This window comes from Cavia porcellus, unplaced genomic scaffold (genome assembly GCF_034190915.1).
Source record: "Cavia porcellus strain 051 isolate PalLab524CR breed Dunkin Hartley unplaced genomic scaffold, mCavPor4.1 scaffold_1, whole genome shotgun sequence".
Taxonomy (NCBI): domain Eukaryota; kingdom Metazoa; phylum Chordata; class Mammalia; order Rodentia; family Caviidae; genus Cavia; species Cavia porcellus.
The window spans coordinates 162,420,608-162,440,474 of NW_026947484.1; the positions used below are offsets into that span (position 1 = coordinate 162,420,608).

General features: G+C 47.3%; 1 protein-coding gene and 1 long non-coding RNA gene across 7 annotated transcripts in view; both read right to left on the reverse strand.

Moving 5' to 3' along the window:
- The window catches only part of Pde4b (phosphodiesterase 4B), a 526,060-nt gene that overhangs the window by 46,309 nt on the left and 459,884 nt on the right, over window positions 1-19,867 (reverse strand). The window lies entirely within an intron of this gene.
- On the reverse strand, window positions 12,336-14,605 carry LOC134478282 (uncharacterized). Of its 2 annotated transcripts, none has more exons than XR_010050793.1 (3): window positions 14,137-14,605; window positions 12,554-12,771; window positions 12,336-12,469 (listed from the first exon to the last, which is right to left on the reverse strand). It is a non-coding gene; the product is annotated as an uncharacterized LOC134478282 (long non-coding RNA). The 2 variants fall into 2 exon arrangements; XR_010050796.1 differs by lacking the exon at window positions 14,137-14,605 and adding an exon at window positions 13,704-14,025.

Below are 19,867 nucleotides of genomic sequence, written 5' to 3' on the forward strand. Positions count from 1 at the left end.
TTGTTCCCGTGTCTTTATGAATATGCAATTTCGCAAATGCACATGACAGAGTTGGCCCCAGGTAGCCGCTTAAGGGCAGGTTCACAGCCCTCAAGGGAAGTCACAGGGAAAAGTAGGTCATGCCTACGGTTTTTAGCAAACTCTAAGACCAGAAGAAAGAGCTCCAGTCACAACTAGCTCTTGTATATATAACTTGACAGCTCGCCAGGCACTTTCACTCACAGATCTCATTTTTTCCTTGAAAAACTAAATCCACGAAATAAAAACTATTATGAAGATGACACATATTTTCCATGATGCACGTGAGAAAAGTGGGGCTTGGGCATGGGTAACAGGATGCTTGCTCAAACTCATAACGATGAGAAGAAGAAAGGCAGGGGAGGGAGAAATGGAGGAGAAGGAAGAGCCAGATGATGAGGGAGCCTGTGTTTCTAAACTCTGCACTCCTGCTGCGTTAAGCGCCCTGGCCCGTTTGACCAAATGGTCTGCGCAGCCCTTTCCTTCTCGGAGATGCCCTGCCAGGAGGTCTACGGAGCCAGCCCCCACCTGTCTCCCTTTCACCCTCATTCCCATTCTTCCCACGGCTTTGCCCTTCCCGAGAAAGGCTCTCCTGGAAGACTCACCGCTGCGTGCATCTAATCAGAATCGGTCCCCACTCTTTACACACAGGGACCTTCAGCCCCAAAGAAAGCCCAAGGGGCTTAGCCACCTACCTGCCTTGGTGCTGAAGGGCAGGGACACAGGAAGGGGAGCAGATGGCAGCAATTTGCATTCTGACTATTTCTCTGACAAATTAAACATTTACAATAGAGATTTGTCAAGGGTACAAAGCAGTGGTTAGATGCAGGAGCTTGGAGTTGGACTGAGGAAGAGACGCTGAGAAACCCGAGGCTTATTTTGTAGCATTATAATATAAATTCTAACAATCTATTTTTCGCTGATTAAAATGACATTGGACTGGTTTCTTGAATTCAACTTCAGCATATGTAGAGATGGGGACAGCTATCACAAAGAGAATGAGAGATGCGATGGTAGTTACTATTGTCTTCCCTAATTTGGAACTTGAGGACCTAAAAAGACTTCATCATCCTGTAATGATTTGATTAGTTCAATAATATGCAATAAGTATATAAAGTGGGTGAAGATAGGGACAACTAATTGTAAGAAACTGGAGACAGTTAGATAATGAAGATCTCCAGTGGACTTGCTTTGAAATCTGTATTTCTTTAAATTGTTTTTTTTTAAATGTTCTGTTCTGTTTTGATATGATTAATCTTACCCTCTTTGAGATGTAAAACAAATGTGTAGGACTGATAATCATATTACTGAGCTTTTGTTCGATCATAGAGCAGAATGGTTTGTAGGGTCACTTTTTGAATGTCATTCTAAATACTGTAATTCTATAACATGAACACCTATTTCTAAGATGACAATGTGTAACTTATCAACCAGCAATTTCTTACCGTTTGTTTGTCTGTAATTTTGTATTATTTCTACCCTTTTTTTTAATCTCCATGTGTTTTTTTTTTGTTTCCTTTTCTTTAAATTAAAAAAAAAAAAAAGCTTATTTGTATTCTAGCACCACCACTTATTACCTGAGCTTGGAAGAATTTTTCTTTCTTGTCTTCCTTCCTCCTTTTCCTTTTCTTCCTGCTCCCCTCCCCTCCCCTCCTCTCTCCTCCTCTCTTTCCTTCTTCTCCCCCACCTCTCCATGGTGCTGGGGAATAAACCCAGGGCCTTTGAAGTGATCTACATCTCCTGTCCTTTTGATTTTTAAGGTAGGGTTTTACTAAGTTCTTAAATTGCCCAGGCTGGGCTTGAACTTGCAGTCTTTCTATCTCAGCCTCCCAGGGTGCTGAGATTACAGGTGTGGGCTATTACACCTGGCTTGGAGAAGTTTATTAAACTGTCTGAGTCTGTTTTCTTGACTAGGTGATGAGAACAGTAACTGTATCTATATGCAAGTTAAATCTCAATTGATAGTACATTTCTGCTCTTTGTGAATTATCCCTGCTCAGATATGTTGTTCCAGCCACAGGAATGGACTCAAAAACTTATTTTGTAAATCGCCACAGCCTACACAGGACATGACAGAGGTCGGAATGGTGCAGCAGTGGTAGAGACAGAGATCGATGGATCTGGGCGTTCATGACTTGAAACTATTTGGCCTCGAGGGTGGTGGTTTGGTTGATGACCAAAATTCACAATCACCTCAGCGTTTCAGGCCCAGAAGTGAGATTTTTATCTGTGGATATTGAGTTCATTTGGCTCAAACGAGTCCAACTCACAAGAATCTGGTAACAGATCAGAGGTCAATGTATTAACAGAGAGAGAAAAAGAGAGAGAGAGAGAGAGAGAGAGAGAGATTCCTGACTTCTGGTCATCTCATGTCCTGTACATTAGAAATCAAATTATAATCTTAGGCTTGCTCTGTCAGCAAAACGTCAGAGCAGAACATGAGCTGGATGCCTTACATGGGGGCTTTCCTCTCGGCTGCTCTTCACAGCTGCAATAGACGGCAGTTGTTTCTGCTCACTGGTTCCGGCTGCTGAAGTGGCTTCCCCAGCTTTGCTCCAGCTAACTCATGCTTATCTTCAGACACTGCAGCCTGTGGTTATCTCCTGCACGCTGCCTTCAAAACACCCTCTGAGCTCTTGTGGAAGGAACTCTGGACAGGCTACTATTTCCAGCTGATCATAATTTTTTGCAGTGGTTTCTCTCCTTGCTTAGATGTTTTCCTCTTTGAGAACAAGGATCGTATCTTTCTGGCTGGCCTTTAATACAGAACATTTATTCCCTGGCACTGGCTCAAAATATGTACATGGGTCGGCCGATTTGCTCAACATATCAAAAGATAGGCTACCCACTCCTGAAAGGAATGGGATTGCTGAAGACTACTGAAGATGTGATGTCAAAAACTCTTATTCTTAGTCCATTTTATGCAGGTCTGCAAACAAACCCCTTCTCCTGCTGACTTATTCAGCAAGCAATGTGTGTCTGCTTTCTTGGTTAGATTTCCAGACTAGCTAGTGTTCTAAGGAATGTCCTACTTTTCAGTGAGATTTTAACAAAGTTTCCTACAGATTTTATTATTTAACTTTCTCTGAGTAGCCTTAATATTACTAGAGTGGGGTTTTCAGCCGTCACAAGAAAGACATGGGCAAAGTTCAAGAAAAGTCAGTGGAGACTGCGTTTAAGAAAATGAGGAAAGAGAGGTCAGGAGAGATTTAGAGTGGGTGGAATTTTGAGCGGTGGAAAGATGAAGAAAGCAATAAAGCACATGAGGGGTGGACTGAAGTCAGAAATACATCTTGGTGATCAGTCTTGCTTGGGAAGACAGATATGTCAATCTTGTCCGGTTAGAACACTTGGTTTGGGTGGAGGGAGAAAAGTACCATAGTTCTGGCCAGATCTTGGAGCGCTTCTTATGCTAGACTAAGTAATCTGACTTGGTTTGGCGGGCAATGTGGGGCCACTGGAAATTATTCAATACAAGAACGGCATGCACAAAGTGCTTTATAAATCTTTTAATACCATTTTATAGGTGCCTAATGTTTTGCAGCTATAGTTCACTTTCTTATGTGTCATCTCTTTTAATCCTTGTCGTACCTTGTGAGAGATCACTCATTATTTCTGCATTTTAGAGGAAAACACAGGCTCAGAGAGTGTTAGGTTTCAACTCAAATCCAGAACCAGAAAACAGAGCCCCATGACCTGAACTGAGGCTTTCTGAGTGCAGGTTCAGCAGTATTGCTTTATGCAATGCAGCCTATAGGATACATTATTGATCTGATAGCAGTAAAGTTATAAGACGTGGCAGAGAATGAGTGCATGGTAAATTATTAATATCAGAAATTATTATTTATAGCAAAAGTTCAGAGCTTAAGAATCAATGTGGTTTCAAATTGAGGTGCCATCCAATTGATGCACACATAATTCACATCGTAAGCGTAGCCTCATATTTAGAATGAAAGTTGTCCAGGAAATTTCAAGAATTAGTAAAGAGTAGTAGAAGGAAATCTATTCGTTGCTGAGCATAAGTTTTGTGGCTGGAGAGGAGGAAGAGACCGGAGGTTTTCCAGTCTGCTGAAATACAGCCAGCTAAAATTCTTTTGTCCACCTACAGGAAAGTGTCTCTTTCTAGTGCCACCTGGGGGAAGAGTCAGCTCACAGGGGACTATGGGCACCCACCTTCTGAGAGGAGCACTGCCTTTGATTGTGCGTGCGAGTGTTATACCAAGGGCAGGAAGCTTGTTGCAAGTACCCAACCCCAAAGCCAAGGCATTGAAGTTATCTCTCCTTTTACAAATGACATCATGGAGGCTCCCCAAGGTGAAGGGTATCATTTTAGAATCTGGCTTTCTGGCTACCACCAATCACAGGAAGCCACTCAGCAGTTAAAAAGTGCTCAGCCCGACGTGAACTGTGCAGTTGGGGATAATGTGACATTTCAGACCGTGTGTCACAAAAGCTACATAGCAGCTCGAGAGGTATTTACCCTGGGTCACATGTCGAAATGGTAGCTGTGAGTTACGCAGAACTGACTGTTTGTTTCTTTCTGGGTGCTTACTAGAAAATCTTAAATTACCTAGGGCCCGGCATTGTATTTCTGTTAGGGGGGATGGTTCCAAATCAGAAGGCTGTGACTGAAATTTAAACATTCTGAGGTCTCCATTCATCCTACCATGAATGCTTGCTGTAAAAAAGGTGATTTTGATGGGTGCAGCTAGCATTGACTGAACATTGGTCACTGTTTCTAAATACTTTAGGTCCACTACTTTAATCTCTGGCATCATTTGACAATGCATTATTTTATATATATTGGATCATTTTATTTTGTAGGTGAGAAACAAATTCAGTAACTTTCCCAGGGTCAGAGACTTAGATGGGTCAGACTTAGACGCAGACCAGCTAAGGGTCTATGGCCAGCACTGTGTCCAGAGCTATCCGTAACCCTGTGGCAGTTCTTACAGATGACCTGGGCCCACGGAGACTCCGGACTGGCATCATTTTACTTTTGACCTGCTGCAAATCAGGCTGCCCAGGAGAGACTCTGTACATTGCCTCCCTTAATCCTTGTGACAACCCCGTAAGTAACTGTGATCCTTCTTGCATAGGCCAGCAAACCGAAGTTCAGAGAAGTTACACAGTCTGCCTCAAATCACACACTAAGTACGTGCTGAAACTCAGTTCCTTCCTCCAGTCTGAATTCGAATTCAAAGTCAATATTTATCAGTGCGGCAGACTTGGGACCTCCTGAAGCCACTCTCAGGTAGAACTCTGTGTGTGTGTGTATGTGTGTGTGTGTGTGTGTGTGTGTGTGTGTGTGTGTATGCGTACGCATGCTAGGAAAGGCTAACTCTATGCTCCATGCGGCCTCTGTGGCTTGGAAAGAAGTTGCCTTATGGGACAGATTCAGAACTTCCAACAAAATATAAAATTAGGCTCTGGGTTTCATGGCAACTCGACTCGACAAAGTAGCAAACAAGAATGCTCTGAGAATGGGAGGGAGAAGCCAACACAGTGGATGTCACAGCTACCGCGTTTTCCTTTGGCCAATTTCTCCTAATTTAGCAGGACTTCCGTGCCTGTCCTAATTTCCCCTGGTTTGTAAACTACGTCACTTCACAGAGCTCCAGACTTTAGGAAAACAAAATTTTGTATTGAAGCGGTGGTTTTCTTGGCATCTCTCCCTCTGAAGAATTTCACTTAATTCTGATTTTTTTTCCTTCTGACTCTTGAAAAAAAAACCGCCATGGGCTGGGCTCCCTCCCTCTTTCCCTGTTTCTTCCTTTCCGATGAGGTGTCTACTGCAGAATAATGCAGAGTCTGTTTAAACGCGATTAAAGATTTCAGTGTTTGGTTCAAACCAATATTTACCAGTGAAATCCTGCCAAAGTAAATGTGCAAGCTAGGTAGAAAACCCTGGCTGAAATCAATCTTCTTCCCAGACACACACACATCCCAACAAAGACAGCAAATGTTCTGCATGTCACTTGCGACTTTATGGTCTCTTCGGCCATCTCCACACATATAGCAACTGGACTCTGATCCCGGTAATCTTAAGACTGAGATCACCTAGATAACAGATTCCTAGAGTAATTGATGTAAAGCCATCCTCTCCTTACCCAGGGTTTGTGGTTTATTTGTGCTTTGCTTTGGCTATTGTCATACAATCTCATGTTATCTACTTCAAAAGGTTCCCTTGGATTAGAAAAAGTTGAATTCCCTGACCCAGTAGGAAACAAGAGGATGCTAATCTTTTTTAAAAAGTGATGATATTACAGATGTCTTGGAGAAGCACAGGGCTGACATGGGAGATGGAGCGAGGCTGCTGAGGGATTGCTTTAATTTGGCAAATTTACTGGGTAGAATGCGCTCCCTGATTGGACTCACGGAATGAATGAATTATGCCTGCATTTTGAATGAGTTTCAAGTAGGTGTAGCCTGGATTCAAAAGGACTTCTCTGAAACTGGGTAGCCGGGCCAGCCGGCAGCAGTCCCAGCTGGCTCTGGGCTGCAGCCTCGGTTGTGGAAGGGCAGGGGTGCATGGGCAGTGATGGAGGCCTCCGGGGCCCGGCTTGGGACCAAGGCTCGGGGTTGCAGGGTTCCCATCCCGCATTTCTGCTCAGGTGGGGATCCAGGTCTGAGCTGAGGAACAGGGAGTGATTCAATGACAAGAGAGGCCCCTGAACAGTGCTTGGTAAACAGTGGGTGTTTAATAAATACCTGGCCAGATGTAGTGTGTGGACCTGAGTGGAATTTTCCAGCCCAGGAGGGAGCAGGAGGGATCAAATCCCTTTTATCAACTTGCTTTAACTTGGAATGCTAAGAGCCCTAGCACTGAGGCTGAAGCACAGTGGCGTGGGTAGATAACAGGGGTGACATTAGTTATAGTTATCACGACTAGCTGTGCAGGTCCCCCCAATCAAGGTGGCACCTGGCAGCACAGGCCTATCACCACAGCACTTAGGGAGGCTGAGGCAGGAGGATGATAGCAAGTTGGGGCCCCGCCTGGACAGCTGAATGACTTAGTGAGAGTCCTTTTCAAAACAAATAAAAATAAACAAATAAATAAGGGCTGGGGCGGGGCTCAGGGTGAAGGCCTTGCATTCCCCAGTACCACGGAAACAGCCCAAATTCCAAAACAACAACAAAAACCCTAGCCCTCTAAACAAGCCTGTGGGGTGGGGTTATGAACAGTCGTTTATAGACGGCGAGGGAGCAGGGAGGAGGGAAGCCATGAGCCTGGCAGGAAAGGGGGCCTGGTGTCTGGACTGAGTAGCAGATCACAATGGGGATACAAAGAATGAAGGCCCGGGGGACACAGAGCAGTGGACACAGGCACGTGTCCTCAGCATGTGTGGTCAGAAGGGCATGGGCTGGGAAGATCAAGGGCAGAATGGCGGTTGGGGAGCAGAGAAGGGGCTGGTGCTTCCTCAGGGGTAGTGGCAATGCACCCCGATGCGATCCGGAGGACAAGCCAGGTCAAGGGGAAAGGTGGGGACCCTCCGAGAGGGAGGGGGCAGGCCCCACTGAGGCTGAAGACCGGGCTGGCTGGCAGGGAGGTGAGGGAGGCAGCAGAGCTTGGTGCAGGAGCTGGAAGTCCCTGCACCTGGCAGAGGCCTGGTGGGGGCGGCAGGAGTGGCCACCCAGGCAGAGTCTTCAGGAGGCTTCTCATCAGGAAACCGTGGGCAGGGATCCTGCTCTAGGGCTCTGTATAAGAAAGAGCTAGAAAGCTCTGTCAACTGTAGGCTCCTGAGGGAAGAGAGGAGGGATAAGCGATGTTTGGAAGAAAACAGGAAAACAAACGCCTCCTGCAGACAGGACACAGCAGGGAGGGGAGAGGAAGGTTTCCAGCTTCAGAGGGAGTTGGGATGCGGAGGAAGATGCTAATTTGGACCACGTGGAGTTTGGCCAGATTTGCACCAGCTTGCAAGGGTGCAGGCTGACTCTCCAGCGGGTGGGTGGAGGCCAGGTCAGGTGACAGTGCACAAGGGCACATGGTCACGATGCCCCGCTGAGGCTGCAGGGTCCCCCAGGAAGGTAGAAGGCCTTCACAAGAGACCAACTGGCCTGAGGGTCCCAGCAACACCTCGCTATGCTCCATACCCTTATTGTCCTGGTTGCCATCCGAGCTTCAAGTGCTAATACCTCCTGTTATTGGCAGTTCTTGAGCACAAACACTTAATGCAGGAGGTTTCTCTGCCCACAGTAGGCCCAGAAGAGCCCCCGAGCCTGGCCGTGTTTCACCCAAGTCCTCAGTCCACAGAGGATGAGAGCGAGACAGGGGAAAGGGAGCTGACATCCCAAGGAAGCACAAGTATTCCTTCCATGGAGCAGTCAGAGGCACAGGAAGCGGAAATAGAGAAAGACTGGGAGAAATTACTCCACGTTAGGTGGAGGCTTTAGGCAAGGCTCCCTGGAAGAAGTTGTGCATGGGCAGGGCTTTAAAGGATGTATAGGAGCTGGCCTGGCAAGAGACAGAGAAGGAAAGGTAAATGTATTCTTAGAAAAGAACAGCATTTTCCAAAATGACGAGACCTTTGGCGGTGCCTGGAGTTGTCATGAGGGTCAAACAGCTCTGGGAAACTGAGGTAGTGGAAGAGAGGCTGGGAGGCAGCACTGACAGAATTTTAACAGAGGGCCAGGAGAGCTGCAAAAAAGAAAACTATGAAGCAGACTTCCACAAGGGTCCTGAGGCACGCTCTGCAGAGTGACAGGCAGGTTCAGAGATGTGCGGAGTACTACCACGGACAGACTAGATGTAGACAAGCGCGATGCCCTGTGCCAATAAAACTTCATTCGCAAAGCAGGAGATGGCTGGGGGAGGGGCTGCAGCTAGCCAGGCCTGCCTCAGAGATTTTCTAAGCTCTCAAGACACTCCTCCTACCTGGGGTAGACAGAATAACAGACTTTCCAGGATATGATCCCCTCCTGTTTGCAGCCCATAAACACGGTGTGTTGTAGGGCAAAGATGGGAAATGAGAGCAGACAAAGAGAATGTTTTAATGAGCTGACCTTAAAAACATGTGGGTGATTATCGTGTATTATTTCAGTGGGTTCAGGGTGATCAACAGGTCCCTAAATTTGCAAGAGGGATGATGAGAGATGAGCTGATTTGTGGCCTGTGGAGGTGGATGGGGCCAGCAGCCAAGGAACATAGGCAGCTACCAGAAGCTGGAAAAGGAAAAATAACGATTTCCCCTTAGTGTCTGCAGGAAGGATTGCCACCTTGCCAAACCTTGATCAGTGTTGTTTTAAGCCACCAGTGTGTTACTGTGTGCATACACCACGGCACCCACGGGAGCTCACTTGTAAGCTTCCTGGGGAGATGCAAGCCCCAACTTTAAGAATGCAGGCTGGCCATGCTGGGCAGGTAAATGCCTCACTCAGATGCAGAGAAGAGGGGCCACTGAAGCCAACTGCTCTGTATCAGTGTCTCCAGGGGACCCCAGACCCTGGAGACGCAAACCCCAGGAAAGAGAAACTTGGGGCTCAAAGGGGAGGATGAAAGCCCGCAGGCCCTGCACTCCACGTGGGGAAGTGGGCCATCAGGAGCCAGCTCTGACTCTTTATTTCCCTGGCACCGGGCCACCCTCTGCCCCCAGATGTGCCTCTGTGCCATTTACGTCACGGGCAATAGAGTTGGCTGCTTTGAAATGTGTGTTATGAGGGAAATGAGAAAATAATACTGGTGACATTTGACCAGGGAGACAGCAGATAAGCCTGGGCAGGCTTGGTGCCCACACACACACACACACACACACACACACACACACGCTTTGTCCTGCTGCTCCTGGGCCCTCAGGGAGGGGTACATCAGGAGCAAAGGCCCCGTCCAGCAGGTCTCTCAGGTCACCTGTCATGGCTGCAGGCAGACCATGTCCTAGGCAGAGACCTCCTCGGGGTTCCTGACTCCACACCTTCCACTCCGGACGATGGCTGTGGTCATGCCAGCGGCCAACCAGTCCTTAGGCACAGGGAAGAAGCAGTGCTTCCTACCTGCTCAGCACAAGGGCACGGTAGCCGATTCAGGGAGTGTGTTCTGTGTGCACAGTGCTCACACACATTCTCCTAAATCACTTGTAACAAGGTGCGCACTAATGAACCCTCTGTGCGGATCAAAGAGAACCCATTTCACAGACACTGAGAGGCTGCACCTCCACCGGGAGTGGCTGGAGGAACTGGGGCCTCATCTGGGGTTTCTGGCAAACGCCCATCAACCTCTACTTTCCTTCCTTCTTTTCTCTCCCACTCTTTTGGAACTCTGAATGCCTCCAATGCACCACACAGCACCATCCAAAGGTATATGGACTGCACATTTAGATAAGGTTCTAGAGCTGAAGGAGATAAAATAGCCACACAGAACTCGTGATCCCTCTAATGTAAGATGTTTGCTGAGTACTTGGTGAGTGCCAAGCATGGTACCCTGTACCTCACGTACTGCTGATGTTTACCACCTCCTGAGGTACATGTCATCTCCTCCATTTTACAAAGAAGAAAACATTCAGAGTCTCAAAGTGTGTAGAATTCGTCAGCCAGTGCCCTTATCCTCATTGGACTCCGAGATCCTCCTCTGGGCCATTGCACTGTGATGTCTCAACCTTGCACTAATAGGCAGCTCTCCCCACAAGCAGGAGAGCAAGATGGTGAGATGGACCCCTGGCGTGGGTGCTGATGGACAGATGTCAGCACTTACACAAGACAGCAAGACCGGCACTGAAGAGTGACCTCTGATGTTGGTCTCTGATGTAAATATTGAATGAGAAGAGCATACCCTAGAAATTCATCTATTTAAACACATATTTCCCAATAATGATTGCACTGTTCATGTGATGCCATGAAGAGAAAGACCCATGCCCAGCTCTTCGGGAGGTGATGGTTGTTGCACACTGGAGCTGAGGCCGCCTCCCAGGGAGGACCTGTGGGGTAGGACAGTCATGGAGCTCCACCCAGGAGCTGGAAGGTGCAGGTTCCTTCCAAAGCTTGACAGCTGCTCAGCCTGCCCAGCCCCTCGCTGCAAAATATGTGTTGAGCCAGAGGCTGTCCCAGGTCTCGGGTCCCCCACTCAGGTGTTCCTTTATCTTCAGACTCCTCAGGGCTCCCTGGGAAGCTGAGGGTGCACAGGAGGAGGCCAGTTCATCTCAGCAGAATTCCTTTCAGTCCCTGATCCTGCAGGTAAACAGCCACCATGTACCAAGGGCCCCAGGGTCCTTAGCTTGCTTCTGTCATCCCTCAGCAAAAATCACCTAAATAATAAAATCTCTAACCACTGGAGGCGGCCTGGAGGCTAGTGCCTTTCAGTATCTGGCTAGTCAGTGGTGCTCGGTGGCTGTTCATTGTCATTAACATGGTTATGGTGACCCAGGAAAGGTCTGTGTGTGATGTGTGGTGCCAGCGTCCCTTTCTTACACCTGCCTATTCTTCCTGGCAAATAGAAGGAGTGTCATTATCTCTATGGCTGCAGGACGTTGAAAAACCTGCCTGGAGTCATACAGCCCCAAAGTGGCAGAGCCTGTGTCCTCTCCCAAGGCTGCTGAGCTCGAGAGACCTGGTTCTCCTTCGGTTTGCTATAACCTCTGCTGCAACCAGAACCTTTGGATCTGGGTGTTTCCCACTCACGGTGACCTGCAGTGACCAACTGAAGAGGACCCATGGCTACCAGCATCACCGCCCTCTTACCTTACAGCCCGCCAAGCACTCTCCCACAAGCCCTCGGATCCTCCGGTGGCCCGGAGCGCGGAGAGAGCATGTCTTTATTTTATAGAAGAGGACCTGGAGCCCTCGGGGAGACCAAGTAACATGAGGCTTTTAGGATCCACTCAATACACTGCCCACATACTCAGCTAAGTCTCTGAGCACTCGGGACATCATTTTCCAGAGCATTACGTCATGTGTTTTAGGGTGTAGCCGGTTATTTATACTGGTGTTGCGGAATGGTCAACAGAGGGCCTTCCCAGACAGATATGACTGAGCAGCAGCTGGCCTTGCCTTAAACCTACTTCCAGGACTATGTGCACATTGTTTCCAAACAACTAAGAATAGTCTGGCCAACCCTAAAGTTCAGACCCTCCCAGGGACAGTTTTCTTCCTTTGAAATGTCAGGACACGCACTGAAACCATTTTTGAGTTGACAATGCCGTTCTGATTTGCAGACAGCGCTGCTGAGAACCTCATGCCGGGGTTTCTTATGGTGCCTTCCCACACACCCCTTCCACCGAATGGAGTCGCAGCAGGGCTGTGTGTGAATGTGTGTCAGACAGATGTGTCTCTGACACACACAGACCCTGCTACACAGACTTGTCCATCACAGACACACACAGAGCTGTGTTGCCCGAGTTTCGTTTTTTATTGAGAAAGCACATGTGACACGTAATGAGATTACCATAGTGATTCATTCCATTGCAACCACAGGGTTGAGGTCCCTGGACGTCAGTGTGGAACAGAAGACACCAGATACCAGAAACTATGTGGGAAAAGCAGGGTTAAATCTCAAGTTCTGAAGAAGCAGAGACTCATCTACAACATTAGAAGTTAAGGGAGTGCCCACCTGTTGGTTTGCCTGAGAAGAGGGCCGGAGGGGCTGTCTGTGGGGCTGGCAGTGAGCTTCGTGCCCGCCTGAGTGGGTCATGAGGATTTCCCTTGTGGCAGTGCACTCACGTGTGCCCTTGTGCTTGAGCGCTCTTCGGTCTGCACGTGTGTGGCAGTGTGAAGATGGCTTTCGTGTGCCCTGTGGGCTTGTGTGTTGGGAGCGGGGTTCTCAATGTGCTGGTAGTGGGAAGTGGGGTGAAACAGTTAAGAAGCGAGGCACAGTGGGAATGACAGCCCTGGGGAAGAATTAATTTCATTCTCGTAGGACCCTGGATTGATCATAACAGAGCAAGCCGGGACGCTCCCAAATATCCCTGGTTTATAGTCTTGTCCTGTACTCAGGACCCAGAGGCAGCCAGGACAGCAAACTAAGACACTTATGGAAGAGGGTTTCCAGAGCCACCTCGAGAGTGCAGGAGCATCCTATGGGCATGCTCCAAGGGATGCAGGAGATTTTGAGGGTTAATGGCAATGTACCAAAGTTTTCACTCTGTGCATTCTGCCCAGATTTCTCATCTAACCTTACCTACCGATCTGTTTCCCTTTGCATGTTCCTCTGGGGCCTGGGTTAGAGCAGGCCTGGTTTAAAGAGGAAGTTCTACTATTTGTAGTTGTGCATCATCTTTCTTTGTTTTGTTTTTTGAGACAGGGTCTCGCTATGTAGTTCGCTAAACTCACTAGATAGCCCAGGCTGGCCTTCAACCCGATGTGATCCTCCTGCTTCAGCCTCCCCAGTGCTGGGATTCCAGGTATACACCACTGTGCCTGGCTAGAGTTGTGTGTTTCTGACTAAACTGCTTATCCGATCTGAGTTTGAGGACGTATACCTGTAAAGCTGGGCCTGTGATGCTGACCTTGTGATGCTATGATTCTTCAGTTTGAAGATTCAATGAAAAACACATGCAAAGGCCAGCGGCAGGGCTGGTGCAGAGGCCCTCTGGTCCCCAACTTACCCTGAGCATGTCTGCACTCTCCTAACTCCTAACCACTCCCCCCCTCCCCCATGCGCCAAGCCTGGTTGGTTCTTTACCCAGCATGCACTGCAGCGTGTTTTTAAGAGCCATTAAAAGAATAAACAAGAAAAAAGCCAAGAAAACAAAATTTGCCACCTGGTGGGAATTTGGAGGAGACTCCCATTGTCCATCTTCTCTCTTCTTCCCCAGTTTTACCACAAATAAACTACTTGAACCCCTGCAGGGTTTAACACTGCCCCACTGCTTTTCCAGGTTGTCAGGCCAGAAGGGTTCCACTGCACCCAAATTCCCCTCTCCCCTTCTAATCTCCAGCCTGCAGCCCAGGGAGGACCCAACCTCTTACCTCACAGATAAGATAAAGGGTAATTTAAATTCCACCCCGCCCCCAGGCCTTCAGAGCTTTTACTTCCACTTTTATCCATGTTTTCTCCAGCTCCCCTGGGTTTTCTGCAGGACCCCACAGCTTCATTACACCCTCATTCCTTTGTCCTCTACCCTGCCACCACCCCTGACCTCTGCCACCACCGCCCCGTGCACACTTCTTTTGGTTCCTCCCACCCACAGTTACCTGAAGCTTTCTGGGGGACCCAGCAGCTGCAGCTCCCCATCTCTCTCTGCTCACTGACAGCTTCCAGCCAAACTGGTTTACAGCCTGCTTCCACTTCCTGACCATAGAGTCTTGCTTCTGGCTCAGCGACCTTCATTCAACCACCTCTCTGCCAGCCTCACATCCCATGCGGGTGAAGGACATCTCTTGGGAGTCTGCCCTGCTTCCGCGGCTTCCATTCAGATGCCTCCTGCACCTTGCTTGGCTCCAGGTGGTGCCCAGTGCCTCTTACATGTTCATCACGCCACCTGCGTCCTGCCACACATCACTCCTACCTCTGTGAACACATCCTGAAACGGACCAGCTTACAAAGAAGCACATTCAGGGAAAACAGGACATAAGAGTCCCGAAGTTGGCAATCCCACCAGTTTAATACCTGACCGCAGGAAATCACTCCCTTCTGCTGAATTTTCTTTTTTATGAAACAAGATTGAAGATTATCAGGATGACTCCCACAGCTGTGAAATTCTATAAAAGAATGTCTCAAAGGACAAAAATCATCATCTCCCCACCTGAAATCAGCCCCTTTGCCCGACTTTCCTATATCTATTGATAGCACTGACATCAAGTTATCTAAAGTTAATCTGCTCTATCATCAATCTCTACATCCTATCATTTGGCAGCTTGGGGATCTGGCCTCAGAAATGTCTATTTCATTCATTCCCATCTTTCCTCCTGACTTGTGATAAATCAGGGTTAAGCCCTTGTTCAACTAACCAGGACTCGCACCGTCCTCCTGGTCCTGCTCTCTGTGGTCTATATTAGTGTCAGCCTGGTTTTCTTCCTGTGTGGCCTTCTCACTGGCTCCCAAACCTGTCCAAGCCACCCATAGCCCTTGATTTGTCATTCAGGGCTCTTTGTTACTCTGGTTGAACATCTTTGCTCAATCACAGAGTGGGCCCCTCCCAAAGCCTCGTTCTTTTCACTGCCTTTTGGAGTTGGTAATGTAGCTGAAATCTGCACAACTGGCAGTACCCATGAAGGCATTCTTTATAATGCCATGTGGAATGCCTGCTGTCAGTCAAGGTCTACTCATGATGTTATCTTTCACATGAAGACTTCTTGGATTCTAAAAGACTGAAGCAATCCCTTTCTCCTCAGAAGTCCAGACCACTGTATCCATCCGTTCTGGCCCTTTAATATCATCTAAGCTGACTTAAAATGACTATTGTAAGTTAATTTCCCCCATTTTATTGGAGGGTTGTATCACCTTTATATCCAGAATAGTGTGCTTTTTGCAGGACGGCAGTAGGCGGGGGATAAAAGACATGAATGAAGGAACTAACATTGCATCTAGATATGATTTTTTAGAAAAGTGCTAGGCAATCCACTCTTAAAATGTGGTCAGGGAGACACTGTTTACTAAACTGTTTACTAAAGAAGCCGTTAGAAAACAGTGTGGTATTCCTGGAACACCAGCACGAAGCTGAGCTGCTTCTGCCTGAGAGTCAGACTTTGTTCCAGGCCCACTCCTAAGAAGCTGCAGCATATGTATCAGGTACAAGTCACGCTGGGCCACATTTTCCTAGAAGTAAAATGCAGAGGTTGTAAAACATAGCCAAAAACAACCAAACAACAAGCAACAGTTTCCCCAGTTAAGTTCAAATTTCAGATAAACAGTATATTGTTTAGTTCTTACATTACAATCAGTCTTTACTGCAGAATTGTCCTTACACTGAGATTCACTCTATGCTGTGTTTTCTCTGGAGTGTGAAACAGGAAGACGTTTGATCATGGCTGAGTTTTTCTACTCCAACCACCCAGGATCAGTAGTGTTTTCAATGGGGGAGGATCTTTTCCTGCTGTTAATGCTAATTGTGCAGATTTCAGCTACATTACCATGTGTTTCCCAACCTCCCTATCTGGAAAGTACCATCTCTTATCCTTCTAAACCCCTCTCCGGGCACTCCGTAACCCAAACAGAAGGGTGTTATGGTCAGGTTCACTGCTGGGCCCACAGCACCCAGGACGGTGCCTGCGCCAGGAAAAGCTTAAACACTCGATAGTACAGCTGATGTAAAAATGAATTCTGTGCCCAGCGAGGACCCAGGGAGGAGGCCCACAGGAAGAGAAGTTCGGTTTGGGTGAAGGAGGTCAGAGAAGGCTTCTTGGAGAAGATAGGATTTGGCAGTGATGTAAAAGAGTGGTTTGGGGTGAGGGTTGGAAGGGCTTGAACAGGCTGAACAACATTTCTGAAGCCTGTAAGACTGTCCTCTCTGCTCTCACCAGGCCTACGAGAGAGAATTCAGCAGGGGAGACGAGCAGTCTGTTAATGTGAAAGACTTCTCAGGTGAATCTGATATGAACCTCGCTACCCCTCTTGAAGAAATCTCTTGTAAAGTATGGGAAGGACCTGGCTCAGCAGAAGCCATGATTGAGGATATGATCTGCGCAGAACAACACAAAGATGCACACAAAGAAAAGAAAAACAGCATTGAATACAACGGAGTGTGAAGATACCACTCAGTGCAGAGCAGAGAAAGACCTCTGCCTATGGGAAATAGAGACCCCCAGAGAGATTTTTCAGAAGGAAATAAATAGTAAAAATAGGATTTGGAAGCTGAAATTTTAGGAGACTACGGCATACCCAACACAGTCTACTTCCTGATTTGCAAATAAAGTTTTATTGGAACACATGCTTAACCATTCGTGTACAGATCTCTTGTGTCTGCGTTGCTGAAAATACAGCACAATGCCTGTATCAGGCAGCCCTTGTGGAGCTGTGCACGTCTTAAAGAATCTGCCATTGCAAAATGTCCTCAATGGCAAGACTAGAATGATTCATATGATCATCACGATCATTAATCCCTAAATACTTGAAAGGCTGTTGCATGTTTAGGCATTAGGTTAAATGCCACAATCTGTATTTATAATACTTGTGAGTTCTTGGTCTCTATCATCATTTGCCAAACTTACAAGATACCGTATATGTTTGTGGTTCAGATAACACATTTCAGGTCTCTTACGGGGCCTTCTGAACTGAAACTAAGTAGGAAAAGTAGTTATAAATATCCACAGGAGCAAGTCCAGTCCCTTCCTGAAAGTGATATCTGAGAGCTAGAAATTTGGCATGACGTTTGATCCCCAGCAATAGCCCCAGACACATGAGTAGGACCAGTGTCACGTCTAAGTTTTCCAGCAACTCCAAAAATATCTGCTCTTTCCTTTCCCCATACAGTCACACAAATCCTAACCCCTGGCCTTGTTGCCCTTTTAGTCCCAACTCTTAAGCTTACTTTGGGAGTGAAATAAGATTTTAGGCAAATGCCTTAAGTTTGGTTTCCCGAGAACCTCCTTCCAAGAAGCAGCAAAGTCTTTGGTGGCGTCAAGCATGGATCAGAGGGGACAGTGCATCAGTCAGGCACAGGGAGTAATTCCTGGAGGTCTGTTGCATAGCATAGTGATTACATTTAATAATAATGTTTTACAGGAAAAATTGCTGAAAGTAGCTCTTAGATGTTCTCCGCACACCAAAATACTGTGTGAGGCAACGGACATGCCAATCAATGCTCCGATATCTGGATAGCAGAGCACCGTACTGTCCTCCAAAGGATGAACAACTTTTCTTTTCCTGTTGTACCTGAATAAAGCTGGAAGGAGGCTGAGAATAAAAGCTTAAATCTCTTCCTACCCTTGGGGAGCTGTGAAATCTCTTACAGTTGATCATGCAAAATTAATTCAAGAAATACTCATCCAGACTCTGCTGAGCTGGACCTCAGTTATAAAGGTGAGAAGTCAACCTCCTGGAAATGAATAGAGACTCACTATTCTTGGACCCTAAATGGGGCTGTACTCCTACATGGTCCATTAGATTACAGTGGCCAGCAGCAGTGATGGTGATCTTTGGGTGCCATGGAGACCATGTGATTGGCATCTCTAACAAAGCCTGTGTCTTCTTGGAGGAAGTAGTCTCCAAATGGGAAACCACCAGGGGAAGGGGACCCTCAAGAAGAGCATGTGTGAAAGCCCATGGAAAAGCTGAGTTCCTGAGTGTGATAATCCAATGTTGCCCGAGTAGAGCCGAAAAGCTTTATTATAGTTTCTGATTACCTTCCAATCTGTTGCATAAGGGAAGCAAGACCTTCTTTGGCTTTCATTCTGTTTTTAGCATTGTCTTCCCCCCTACCCCTGTATACCCAGGCTAGTCACTTCATCTTTCGAGCTTCACATTTTTCATTTGTCAAATGGTGCTAAGAATATCTGTGCACAGATTTGCAGGGATCCCATGAGACAATGGGCGGGAAAGTACTTTGCAACTTCTACAACGCAAGGGATTATTTTTCTAATTCCAGCCGCCACCCTCAGCCACTCCCTGTTTCCCTTCCCCACTGCCCATCCAGGTTTGCTCAGCTGATGCAAGCCAATTTTAACATCATCTGCTGACAGTAAATCAAACAGGAGCTCAAAAGTCAAAACACCAGTTCTCCCAGGCCATACCAGCCTACAGCCCAGATCGTGATAACAGTAAGAGGACCAGTAGAAGGATGTGTCACACTGGGCCATCTGTAATGCTTTGTGTTTTTCTTGTTCATTTCGCAAATGCGGAAACTGATATAAAGAAGGGTCTTACAAATGTCACCTAGCTAGAGACTGTTGCTCTAGGTGGCTTCTTTGCAGCTGAACTGTGTATTTCTTTTTCTTTTTTAGCTGTATATTTCTGTGATCTCTACAAATCCACTGGGTAGACTGGATCTGAAAATCCTGCTGTAGGCCTTCCTCAAACCCTGTAGAAACTAATATAAGCAGCTCGCTGCAACTTGGAAGCAGCCCAGCCTCGCTTGTTCTTGCTTGGTGACCCTGTGCCCTCATCTGTGTGCTCTAGGCTTAGTGTAATTGGACAGCCCAGAACCCTGTCTGTGTTGGGTGCGGGGCAGCTATCAGGCAGCTTCCAGAAAAGGTCAGTCAGATGAGCAGTAGGTGCCAAGGCTCTGAACAAGCTTCTCCCAGAGTTACAAAAACCCAGTGATTGAGTTAATTGTATCTGGATCATCACAAAATCACTACCTAAAAGTCCAGTAGCGATTCCTGCAAGAAACACATCTTTAAAATTCACAAGGGCGGGATATCCAAGTGGATCATCTGGGACAGGAGCTCAATCATGCCCGCAGGAGGAAAGGCCGCAGGATGGCCCCATGACCCAGTTTGAGGCAGTTTTGAATAAACTTTAACACTGTGATTTCATGGCTATTATTCTACTACTAAGTTGCATTCACATATTTGCAAAAGCTTTTCTAATTCCTCCTATTTAAAAAAATATATGGCCAGGCAATCTGTAGCTGAAAACAACAACCAGAAAAAAAAAAAATAGTGGTGTCCTAGTAGGGAGAAGACCGGGGTGGCATACTGGCTGCACAAATCACTGGCACTGAGGGTCTAGGGAAGTCACCGGGCCTCCCCCAGCCTCAGCTGCCCGCTCCGGGACAGAGATGGCACATCTAGGGCAAGTGCAAGATGAAGTGAAACAAGGATGACGATAATGAAAGAAAGGGGTTCGAGGGTCCCGCCCCCTCCCGCTTGGTCGGTCACACCTGCACCCTCCTCCGGGGCCGGGGTGCCCCAGGCCCTTGGCAGGGCTTGCTGATCAAACCAGCACCTCCCAGCTGGTGGAACAGAGTGTCCTTAAATGATTAACAATTATGAATTGGAAAAAATCTGCTTAGCCAACACCTGGTGAACGCTGCAGCGGCATGAA